The sequence below is a fragment of the Micropterus dolomieu genome, linkage group LG23 (assembly GCF_021292245.1).
Source record: "Micropterus dolomieu isolate WLL.071019.BEF.003 ecotype Adirondacks linkage group LG23, ASM2129224v1, whole genome shotgun sequence".
In the NCBI taxonomy this organism is placed as follows: Eukaryota; Metazoa; Chordata; class Actinopteri; order Centrarchiformes; family Centrarchidae; genus Micropterus; species Micropterus dolomieu.
The window spans coordinates 15,468,991-15,481,777 of record NC_060172.1 but is presented as its reverse complement, the minus strand read 5'-3'; the positions used below and the strand labels follow the sequence as shown (position 1 = coordinate 15,481,777).

The 12,787-nt window shown below is 41.8% G+C and overlaps 1 protein-coding gene across 2 annotated transcripts in view; it reads left to right on the top strand.

The window, feature by feature from the left end:
• Positions 1-12,787, top strand: part of LOC123963189 (gamma-aminobutyric acid receptor subunit beta-2) — a 72,501-nt gene that overhangs the window by 2,040 nt on the left and 57,674 nt on the right. The gene's annotated exons all lie outside the window — the stretch shown is intronic.

Below are 12,787 nucleotides of genomic sequence, written 5' to 3'. Positions count from 1 at the left end.
TTCCCCCCCCCCCCCCCCCCCCCCTTGTAACATTGTCTCTGTGTGGTTGACCTCTACTGTTGGAGGTTTTCATTTGCAACTCATTTACTCTTTGTACTGACGCGTCCTACTGTTACAGATGTTTTGGTATTATCAGCTGTGATATGAGTCATGTTGTGATGTCAGGGAGTGATTACACACTGGAATATTTTTGGCAGCAGCACCCAAAGTCTGTTCCGTATGTTGTTATCGTTGTGCTCCTGTATGATGTCACTTCTATTTGCGTGTATTTACCCAGAAGACCTGCACAACAATAGGCACATGTACGTGCACACTCACAAACTCACACATACACAAGGTCTACAGAGCCCTCCACATTGGCCTTGAATTCTTAATTAAAGGCATGTTTTCCCTGTGTAACTGAGCTTGAAAGTGGCCTTACGTTGTGTTTGTGCACATGCATGTGCTTGTATAAAAAGCACCTGCAAGTACAGTATGCACATTCCTGGGATGCATTTCCAGGAACCAGGAACACCAAATTATTATGTAAGATGTAATTTGTATCTACATCCTAATCACCTTATGCATAAGCATTTCCCAGCAAATAGGAATGTGGCGTTTTTTTTAATAGTAAATGACCAACAAATAGGCAACAGATAAATTCTGATATTTGGGGTATTTGTACTTTTTAGAAAGCATGGAGCAGAAAGTAAAATCCAAGAGAGAATGAGAAAGGAGGGCACAAGCAAGATATGTAGCCCTGGAGTATATGATATGCAGTAGTACATGTTTTACCACTGAGCCAACAGGACACTCCAAAGCTTGTTGTGCTTTGTTTACTATTTTCTCCACTGCTATCATCTCCCTGGGCCACAACTTTCAGGGGGAAACTGTAGAGTAAATCCCAGCTTCTTTGCTCCTGCCCACAAGTACGTCAGAGCCGGGGTTTATATCCACACATGGCCAAACAAAGAAAATCCCACTCTCCATCCAAACACACAAAGCCAGACGGTTTCTTTGATCATCCTATTCTTTTGTCAGGTTTGGTCCAATAAACACCCTCTAATGTGAAAGGGGAGTCATTACCACCTGACCCATTGGAGTCTCATGAAAAGAAGAGGCCACATGTGTGCGTAATGGTTTCGGCATCTTTGATCCGCTCCCCTTCCTATAAATGTAACCACTTTTCAGGATAGCAGCTGGTGTAGAAGCACTTTCTTTTCTTCCATTTCCTCTCCCCCATCTGGCTCTCTGTCTGCCACTTATTTTGGTGTGGGGATAGAACCACCCTGTGCACTTTCTTTTTCAGAACAGATAAGGAACAGGGTTGAGGATAATAGAGAGATGTCACTAAGGGATGTATCCAACAGTGTCCCATTAGCCATTATGGCAGAGCGGGACATCCTTGCTTTGGTGTGTATTAACAATATATTCTTCCATCACCCACCACTGCTCTCTGTTGAAGGCCTCACATTAAAAGCAGAGACATGAGCAAGTGATACCAGCGTATTTATATGATTTTTCCAAAATGGCCATTAAAATATGGAACTGCAAAGAGGTTTGTCTTAAACCATCTGTTTTAGCATTTTAGACTTTGTTACCAGTGTCAAAGAGCAGAATCCCATTTAGAAACAATAAAGGCCTCTAGCTCACTTTACATGAGTCACCAAACTAAGTAAGCTTTCAAGCGTAAGTTGCCCAGAGGGCAGAGTATTTGTCATGTAAGCAGTTCTGATGTCCAAATCCACAAATGGACTCAAGCAGGGATCAAAACCCCACCCTACCTTTTTGACAAGCCTCTAGAAAAAGGTAGCTACTGATGGCAGTTTAGATGTTCTAGGGTTAAAACTCTGCACCAATAGCTGGCCTTAGTTAGTCATATGTGTACTACATCACACATCACAGGCCTGGAGCCAGACATGGAATGAGGAGGCTGTGGATGGTGTTCATTACATACCCATGAAAGGTCACTTGTTCCTGGGTGTCGGAGCCAAAGTCCCAAACCTTTGAGGGTGAAAAGGGATAGTATATGATTGTGTAAGACCTAGGGGTCAAATTTTTCACCTCTGTGTATGTGACAGAGAGAGAGACAGAGATAGATGGGGGTGAGAGCTCTGAAATTAACAAGTTACCATGTGAAAAGCCAGAAGCAGTGCTGGTGTTGGAGGGAAGGTCATGTACCTAGTGCTGCTGAGGGTTCAATCTGCATGACTCAGAGGTGGACATACAGAGAGAGACACACATACATACACACACTGAATACCAATTTCATGTTAGACATTCAACCTAATGCAAGTGGCTTGGCAAGCCATAATTCATGCACTGGTCAAAAGAAGAATGGGAAATATCAGTAAGCATTGGTTGATTTTTTTGTCTTCATTTTCCTTTCTCCCAGTAAATTTCTTTCATGCACTTCTCCACTGCCTTATAAGTCTCAATATTTACTTTTGGTTGAGCTCCTGAGCACTTGAATCCTAAGCCAACAGTTTTCACAGGGGAAGAAATACTCCCGTCTGAGAATGAACTAAAGTTCTTATCCTCCTCCAAAAAGGCAGAAATACCATTATTGATGCACATAAAGGTCAAGAGGAGCTTATTGATTGTTGGAGAGGGACTGTGAAATTCAGAGCCCCCCATTTTAGTACCCAGTTATTTCCACCTCTCAGCAGAAGATATCTCTCACAGGATGTCTGCTATAAATGCATCCAGATTGTACTAGGTCTTTACTATATATTATACAATATATGATACATTATAATGGATGTTGGCTGAAAGGCAAGAGATTAGTGCTTGCCATATGATAATAAAAGGAAAGAAAGATTGTAGAAGCACTTATGTGGGGGTTGCATAATATCTCATCCGGACCTGAGAGCTTTAAAATGGTATTAAGTCTGCACGAGTAGTTGTGTCTAAATGTATTTCACATCAGCCTTCAATATTCTATTGCTGATGTGGGCAGAACTGTAAATTGATGAGCAGCCAAAATAATAAGTCAATCTGATTTAAATAGATTTTCACAGCATGGATTTGTATAATAGCAATGGTGAGGAAAACATCACCTTAACCAGGTCAGTGTAATGTTAACGATACCTATCAATAGATGGATGATGTAATTAACCTTTGAAAGTAATAAATGCAACTCGATTTTATATTCTTGAAAGGATACAGTGACACTATTGTGTCTTTTATCACTGCGCACACACTTTTGTTTGAACGTGTTTCACCTAATTATACACAACGGTTGATCTCTGCAGTCTTTGTCAGTACTCAAATTATCTCCAAACCCCTGCTCCGTGATGGTTGCATAGTAACTAATGAGTGTGTAGAGGTAGTGTGTGAAAATTCACAGACTAAAACACGTTCACATTGTAGGGGGAACATTTTTTTAAAAAGTGGTATACTCAATTAAAATACATGAATTGATGACAACACTCGACGACTCCATTTTTTGTTCTTTTGAAAAATGTAAACCATCTTTAAAACTCATAACAAGCTAATTGGCAAATGGGCATTGGCTTTAGTCCCCATATGTAATCGGTAGGTAACAAAGTATTTAGTAGACAACTACTGTTTAATATGTTATTGTAACATTGATCCAATGATGTGTTGTTGGTTGGTTTGGATATTGTGCAGCATAAAGAGAAGCTGCAAACAAAACTGAGCACAAGAATGCTGTTTACGTTGAAATGCAATGGTTAATCATACAAATAAAATTATGGAATTGGCTGGAAAGGGTACAGTACTCAAAACTACTGCATTAAAAGTTACCAAAGGCCTTTGGATTGACTCTTGCAGTGTGCGCTCTTTATCCACAGTCTATATTAAGCCTGCTACAGAAGATATAGAGCAGACATGGACATACTTGCATTTTCTCTCTTTGTCGCCCCTGTACATACACACATTTGTAAATCCTAACCCCCCAATAGTCTACAGTCATGTTTCCTCATGAACTGGTATGTTAATGTGGCCAGCAGGAAAGTAGCTGTTCCAATTACGTAAGAGACAGAGCAGGGGCAAACTCTACCAGACTTCAGCAAAGATCTGACTTGGTGATGCAATGGAGAGAGCTAGAGTGAATATAATGTATGAAGGAAGCAAGGCTCTAACCATAACAACATTGATTTAGTTTTTACCGTTTAGGATAGATGATACATCAGTCTGACTTAAAATACAACCTAGACTCATCTCCGGGCTCCTGTTGCAAAAGCTTGAATAGGATTTGAGATATATTACAGGATACCAGCTGACGTATGGTGCAGTGCACTAGAGAGGGGACCTCAGGGCATATTTAATAACTGCACGTGGAAACTTAAAGTTAGGGTGGAAGAAAACAATAGACGATTTAGACATTAAGAACACAATGTTTTTGCTACCAGAAAAGACAACTTTGACATAGAATGGGTTTATTAGAGGTTTGATCACTGAAAACAGCTGCATGCTGCTGCAAACAGCGTAGCTGGGAGAGGTGAGACTGAACCAAAACAGAAAAGGTGGGCCATAAACCCAAACCCAAGCTCAAATTCTCTGTAGCAGAGGGAAACTGCAGAGTTGGTTATTTGCCTATATCCAGCAAGTACAACTTGGTCACTGTGTAAATAGGTCAAATGAATGAAAGATTTTAGACAATAAAGGACCTCCCTCATTATGTGATGATTGTACCATACAGTATATTTGGCAGGTTAGGGTAGTAAGCTGATTTTTTCTTTCTATTTTGTAAATGAATCCTGATGTAATTCACTCCCTTTAACTATTCACTGTCCATTTCACCGATATGAGCTTGGCAACAACTTGCTACACGGATTGAGCAAAAAAGAGAAAAACATACAACATACACAGAAGCTGTTTAGATTATATACTTGTGCAGAAAACTGTAAGCTTGTGCAGAGGAAGGTCACACAGGATATTGGAGGGAGTGAAAGAGGAGTGGATGAACTGAGAGTCTGGAAACAACCCATACTCCAACTTGCATTATTCATGCTGGCAGGTTTAAGATACATATGGCTTGAGTTTTAGTAATCCATTTAGATTATATTTACTGTATGTGTCACTTGAATGCAGTAAAAGGACAGAAGTGGGTTGTTTGTACTATGAAAAGAGGATTTTTATGTCACCAGTGACAACACATAACATAATGGGATAGGTTTACTCATTTGCAGTCAATGAACTTAATAAACATGAAGATAAAGGTCGTGGTTGTGGTGCTGTGAGGATGATGGTTATCATGATGATAATATTAGGAATGAAATAGGAAGATGTTTTCTCTCTCCCCCCACACACAGGTCATATAGATGGTGAGGAACAAGCAAAATTGAACAAAAAAAAAAAAAATTGGATAAATATGTGTAAATACAATAACAAAGTGGCATTTCATAGCTCCCTTCATGAGAAAAACTGTACATTACACATTAGATCAGTGCTAGTCTCCAAAACTGGAATGCTGATAAGTTCAGGTAGCAACAGTAATTGTTCTTAGCGTTGGCACAGCCAGAACACTTGGCATTTTGTTGTGTGTCTATCACAATAAATTTTATTAATCCACAACTGAAAATAGTCCTCAACAAATACACTATTAATTATTACTATTGTAACATTAGCTAAAAACTACAGTGCCTGGCTGTTTCAGCTTTTCAAAAACTATAAAACATATCTGCACCCATTTTAACCCTTTTAAAGATTTAGTTCTTCATTATAGGAACAAATATGTTTGGGGCTGAGTGCCACAGACAAGGTATAGGGAGATCATAAAATATTTAAAGACTATCAAAACTGTTGGTATTGGTCTTTACATGTAAACAAGAAAAATATAGATTAATACTAGCCTCTTCAATAAACATTGGCATATCTCTCTGAAATAATAATGGTCAGCCCAGATTTAAGTTATTATTCACTCTAATTAATAGATTATTGGCCAATAGGCTGGCCATTAGTTATAAACAAAGTCAATCAGATATGGCAAACAAATCCAAAATACTGAGGGTGGATGAACATCAAATCAAACAAGGCAGATGGGCTGGCCATATGTAAAGAGGTATAGACAGGGAAAACACAATGAACGCTAGAACAGTAAGGCATCAAGATGACTGATCTGGCAGAGGCTAACTGTTAGCTATCCTCTATATAAACTGGAGCTAATTGCAACTGGGTGAGCAGGTGACTGAAGTAGGTGTCGAGCAGGACTGGGAAAACCCAAGAGCAACAGCTGGTGGGGGAGGAATGGCAAATCTGAATAAAATTAGAATTCAGAACACAGGACATATTACTGAGAGGAACTAGAGGAAAAGGAGGGAGGAGGGAGGAGGGAGGAGAGGGAGATGGAGTAGCTGTCGCCATGACAAGATTACCACAGGTTTTGTGTACAGTCAAAATGTCATACGCTGTGTGTACAAAGATGTCTGGGTAAATGGTGACTGAAGCGTTGGACACCAATTATTTCTGTTCTCACTGCAGATATCATCAGTAGTCTGTACAACAGGTTTCACAACAGGACACAATGTACACTACTCAAAAAAACAAAATGGTATGGCCAAAAAAGCATTGTATATGGTTGAATTTGTTCAATTTGAGATAGTATCTTAGAAATAATGAAACATTAATACAGTTTGACCCTAAGGAACACTTATGCATAGTACCAAGTCATTTGTAATCAAAATGATATTTATTCACCAAAGATATTGTCCAATAACTTGTGTGCCCCACTCTGGAAACAATAGACTCTACCTTTTGTAGTCCTGCCACCACATGTTAAAAAGATACTCACAGATGTCGTGGGCTGCATGACCAAGGCTGGAGTATCTTCACGTTGTCGGCAATGATGCTGTTGCCTCCAAGCTTTGCGTCCTCCAACCGCTCCGTTGCTCTGCCACTTGTCATCGGCGCCCATGCTGCTTGTCTATCCACGGTAATATTACCTGTACCAACACTGCATGCTGCTCGACCCGGTTCTCTCTTGTCTGTGAGGAGTACCGGCATCCAGTGATGACATGCAAGCTCAGGTGTTCGTGAGCAAAGTTCAGTCGTGCTGTACTGTATTCTGCAGTAAGAATAGGACCTTAGACTAGTTGTCTAGTTGATTCCTAACAGTCTGGTTGGATAAGTGAACTCCGGTCAAGTCAGTTTCCAAGGATCGAGCTGTAGTCATGCGATTTTGATGAGACAAGGTGACGAGATAACAGTTTTGTCTAGGTGTCATTTGCAAATGACTTTGACCTTGTCTCATGCTGTACTGCCCAGTCACCTGGTAATGTCTCCATACTCTGCTAATCACACTTGAAGACACAACAAACCGTCGAGCTACCACCCGAACCTCATTACCATCTTCCAGCATCTAAACTGCTCTGGCAACCTCAGTCTGGTCTAAAAGTCTTTTGACACCACCAACGACCATCGGTTACAATCCATAAGAAAACATCATTCTGCATAGAATAAAAGTAGCTAATGAAAGTAGGAAAAATTCCCGTTCCATATATAGGAGTGCTGAGAAGACGATCAAACTTGACTATCTAGAGGAAGTAAAAGTCGTAACAAGGTTTCCGTAGGTGAACCTGCGAAAGAATAATTACTGCTTGGTGCGGGAGGATCCCCTCGCGGGACCTCTCCCCTCGCTGGCTGGCCCCCGCCGGGTGCATTTCCTCCGTGGCGGTGTGCCGCGACCGGCTCTAGGTCGGCTTGGAAAGGCTCGGGGCGGAGGTGGCTAGCGGCTCCGGCTGCGAGCTTTACAGCGCCCCCCGCCCGGACCTCGCCGCTTCCCGGGGCCGTGGACTAAGTGCTCGCTGCGCCCTCTCTCCCCGCGGGGAGGGACGGGGCCCCCCCTGCTCCCAGCACGACTGTCGACCGGGGCGGACTGTCCACAGTGCGCCCCAACCGTGTTGCGTCGCCATGGCGGGGACCGGCCCACGTAAAAGGCATCAGGGGTCTGCGGCGATGTCGGCAACCCACCCGACCCGTCTTGAAACACGGACCAAGGAGTCTAACGCATGCGCGAGTCAGAGGGTGAAGCAAACCCCGTGGCGCAATGAAAGTGAGGGCCGGCGAGCGCCGGCTGAGGTGGGATCCCGGCTCCGCGGGGTCGGCCGCACCACCGGCCCGTTTCGCCCGCACCGTCGGGGAGGTGGAGCATGAGCGCGTGCGATAGGACCCGAAAAATGGTGAACTATGTCTGGGCAGGGCGAAGCCAGAGGAAAATCTGGTGGAGGCCCGTAGCAGTCCTGACGTGCAAATCGGTCGTCGGACCTGGGTATAGGGGCGAAAGACTAATCAAACCATCTAGTAGCTGATTCCCTCCGAAGTTTCCCTCAGGATAGCTGGCGCTCAGTCTCGCAGTTTTATCTGGTAAAGCGAATGATTAGAGGTCTTGGGGTCAAAACGATCTCAACCTATTCTCAAACTTTAAATGGGTAAGAAGCCCAGCTCGCTGGCTTGGAGCCGGGCTTGTGGGCCACTTTTGGTAAGCAGAACTGGCGCTGCGGGATGAACCGAACTCCGGGTTAAGGCGCCCGATGCCGACGCTCATCACACCCCAGAAAAGGTGTTGGTCGATATAGACAGCAGGACGGTGGCCATGGAAGTCGGAATCCGCTAAGGAGTGAGTAACAACTTACCTGCCGAATCAACTAGCCCTGAAAACGGAGGGCGCTGGAGCGTCGGGCCCATACCCGGCCGTCGCTGGCAACAGGAGCCGCGAGGGCTACGCCGCGACGAGTAGGAGGGCCGCCGCGGTGAGCACAGAAGCCTAGTGCGCGGGCGCGGGTGCTGCACACAGGTGTTGTCTTCACCCTTCAGTCCAATCATACACATGCTATATAGCTAAACTAATCCCCTAATCACTCAATGCACAAAATCTAACATTGTTTTAGCCATTCTAAAAATAAGTTCCTTTAATATTTTTGAGTAGTATGGGAATACAATAATGGGTAAACAATTATATAACTGGAATGATGATGAAATGATGTGCTGTGTGGAAAAAAACTCAGTTCGCAAAACAAGCTCTTTCACTCTATAACTTTTAAAGAAGACTCCATTAAGCCATACTAAGAACCCTACAGCAACACTTTGTTGTATGTCAAGAAATTCTTCATGGGGTTGATCAGGGTCATCTGAACACCATATTACTTTACTAAAACAACTATATGGATATACTTTGAGCATAATCTGCAACATCTAACATTGATAAATGGAGTGGCATACACACACCACAGTACATACACAGACACATACACTGTTATAAAGCACCAACGTTATGTTACAGACACTGCTTAATGTACAATTAGAAACACAAATCTAAATGTCAGGGTAAGGAAGGCATGTAATCAATTCCCCCAGGTTAAACAAGCTCTCAAGTTAGGCATCGCATTCACTATTGGGGCACATGGGGTGGATGTTTAGCCTTCATACAACAGTCCATTTCCTGCACCTGTAGGTCTGTTAAACAGCAGCATCTTGCTTTCTTTTGTGGGCAGAGTTGGAAATTGACAGCATATTGCAATTCCAACATTTGTTCATTGCAGGGCAATGATTTCCACACCTGTACCATGTCAAGCTGTTACTCTCTCCGGCTACATTCACTCATCTCTCTGTTTCTCACACACTGTCTGTTCTCTCTCGTTTGTTGTACTCTTTGGCTGTTTGTTAATGACACAAGGCTGGGGGCCTGCTACAAGGGGATTTAGACAGAGTTACAAATCGAAGTGAGTTAATTGTCTGGCCTACCATTTCAGGAGGCATTGCTCAGTTCACTGGGCCACTTCTCTATCTGTGTGCTATTCCTCACACACTCACCAGCTCAAAGGTTTGGTTTAGTTGTCGTGGTGAAAACAATGCCAGCCACACTTGGACATGTACATGATGAACATTGGTGTGAACCAATTGGCTGCATGGAGATGCCTTACCTTGTCTAGAAATTGTATCGTTTTAATATATATACGTGCACACACATGGACTTACCAGATCTTTGCAAACACATTAGGGGTGACAATCTACACAATCTATTGTAAGCCTTCAGGGAACAGTTCCAAAACGTGATCTAAGGCTATGAGGAAATAGACAAATCATTGTCAAATTTTCACAATAACACATGAATTTGCCTGAGATAGTTTGTAGTTTGAATTGTCGAGAATACATATCTATGCGAGTTGAAAATGCCCGAACTTGAACGAAAATTTTAGCATGTATCTCTGGACTTTATGAATCTGCTGCATAAGCAGACAGATACAAGAGGAGCTGAACAAAAACACACAGACACAATACCACACACACACTTGGTGTGTTTGTTGCTAACTAGCTTGCAGCTAACGTCTGTACAACAGAGAAAGTACGCTGGCTGTTTGAGGCAAATTAACACAAATGGTCTGTCAAAGTCGAGTGAATGAATCACTTGCTGGCTGCATACATCTTCACGGTTTTTCTTAATGTTGCCATCAAAATAATAATGAAAACATTTTGATGTGTTGTGCTTGCTTGGTGTTACTTTCACTTCCATCATGCAGCCAAAATGTCTAACCCATAAACAATCTCTGTGTGACTGTATGTGTGATTTGTTTGAGCCAGTAACTTGATTAGAGGTAGAGATTTTCAGTACATGTACTAACAAGTATTTAACACAGAACCCTCAAGCTGAATGACTATACTGACTCATCATCAGTGTCACTGACCAAATCTGTAGCTTTAATTAAGCAGTGGAGCTCCCCTCACTGGTGACTGAAATCACTGTGTCAGGTCAGCTATGCTATGCAGTACATTACTTACTGGAGAAAAGCTTACCACAAATGGCAGATCCAATCAAGATCTGATAACTCTGTTGCAGATAGGTGATTGCTGAGCTATTGAGCTTATAAAGAGTGCTTGGATAGGTAAAGAGTTTGAACGAGCAACTGAACATTCTACTGACCTGACCAGAGTCAGCGGCAGGGCTGAAAGTCATGGCTTAAAGAACAATCATGCCATGTCTTACTAAAGAATTGTATTTAAACAGCCTTGCTTCAGGCAGAACAGAACACAAACTGCATACAGTGACTACAGATTTAAACTGAACTGAAAGAAATTATGTGAATCAGCAAAGTGACTCCACCTCTAATTGTGATTAACCCCATACAACAAAGCATTGCAGCTTCAGACTGAATAAATAATTTGTGAGTACAGTTGCACCCTAATTATTTGTTTCCTACAGGGGAGATAAAGTTTGCATCATTGTGAACCATCATTTTCCTTTGTTAGAACACTACAGCCAGCAGTGGGTACTGTACTCTACCCACAAAAGATCTGATATCTTAGATGGAGACGTAAAGGTAACTATCAAACCTCTTGAATTGCAGTAAGTGCTAAATGCCTTAAACCAAATGCTCAGTGTCTATGTCAACAGCCTAATTGGCAGTGTTAAATGCTCACTGACAATGATTTGGCTTTGACAAGTGTTGACTGGAGTATTTTCAGTCACTGAGCTCATTTGACCCAGGTGCTTATTTATCTATTACACACTCACAGTTTGCACACATATTTCCAAAGATGAAATCTTAAAGTGCAGTATGTGTTTTTAGTGTGTGTGTGTGTCAATGGAGAAACACAAAAAGATTATTCCATCGATTGAGGTCAACCAACTCTATAGCTCACAACGATAAGATGATGGAGAGATCAGTAAGTGTCAGGTACAGATGAAGGAGGAAAGAGTCATAAATGAGGAAGTGAATCAGGGGTCGACTTTGTTTCTTTTTAACCTTAGCAATAATTGAGATACTATTGATGAGTGTTAATTCAATGATCCATTTTTCATAAACTCGGAAACACTTTCTTTCCAATACATTTAAACATTCTACCACTCCTGCCTTGAGTGTGTAAGCAACTGGTCTGTGTTGTGTGGTGGGGATAACACTCATCATTGTGTGGGACCTATTTTTAGATTGTTAATCAAGGTAACATGTTCAGACTGACACACTCAGTATGATATCCCATAAAGTGTGAGTAGAGTGAGATTGCTTCATTTCGGCTCATCCATCCGCAGTAACCTAACAGAGGTCAAAACGTTTGTGTGTGCGCTAAGTGTGTGAGAGTGCATGCAGGTATGTGTGGTTTAGTGTTTGACAAAATAATGTCTCAACTACTGGCTCTAGCATAGGGGTGTAACACAGAGCTGTACGTGTATCTCTATGTTTGTTGTGTTTATTTCACAAAAATATCTATATTCCAATTATGTTATGCAGCTTTTGTTACAAGCAGTTCCTGTTTGCACTGTACAACAGTTGCCTGACTTACTTTTGATACAATGAGCAGCGCCTTTTCATATAATTTCAAAGTAGATTCATGAGAATTTATTGTTGATGGACATCAGAAATACTGATTCCAAAAGTGTGTATATGATGTACATGTTTTCCATTTTGACTGAACAAAGAGTGAGTAGAAGGGGTATGAGCTTGAAGCAAATTGTTTCTGTCGGATGACAGGTTAACGTAGAGGAGCAAAAAAATTACAACAAAAGTCAGAGCAAATTATCTGTATATACCTAAATAATGTATTTGGTTATATTTATGGTCTAGAGAGGTATAATGAATTAAAGTCAGGACCAACAGTTTCAGTTGCTCCATTTGGTTTCAGGAGAACTCAACTTGGTTGCCTTCAGCTCTCACTCTCAATTATCTTGCATAAAGCTGTAGCAGACCTCGGCTACATAAATTTTAATACAGTTATGAAAATTAATATTTCCGGGAATATTAATTTATACCTCGAAATTAGGAGCACCACCTAAAGATTTGCTTGTCCGCCCAAGGCTTTAGGTCCTTGAGTATAGCCTGAGAATTATACGAAGTTCGGTTAATTCATTAGT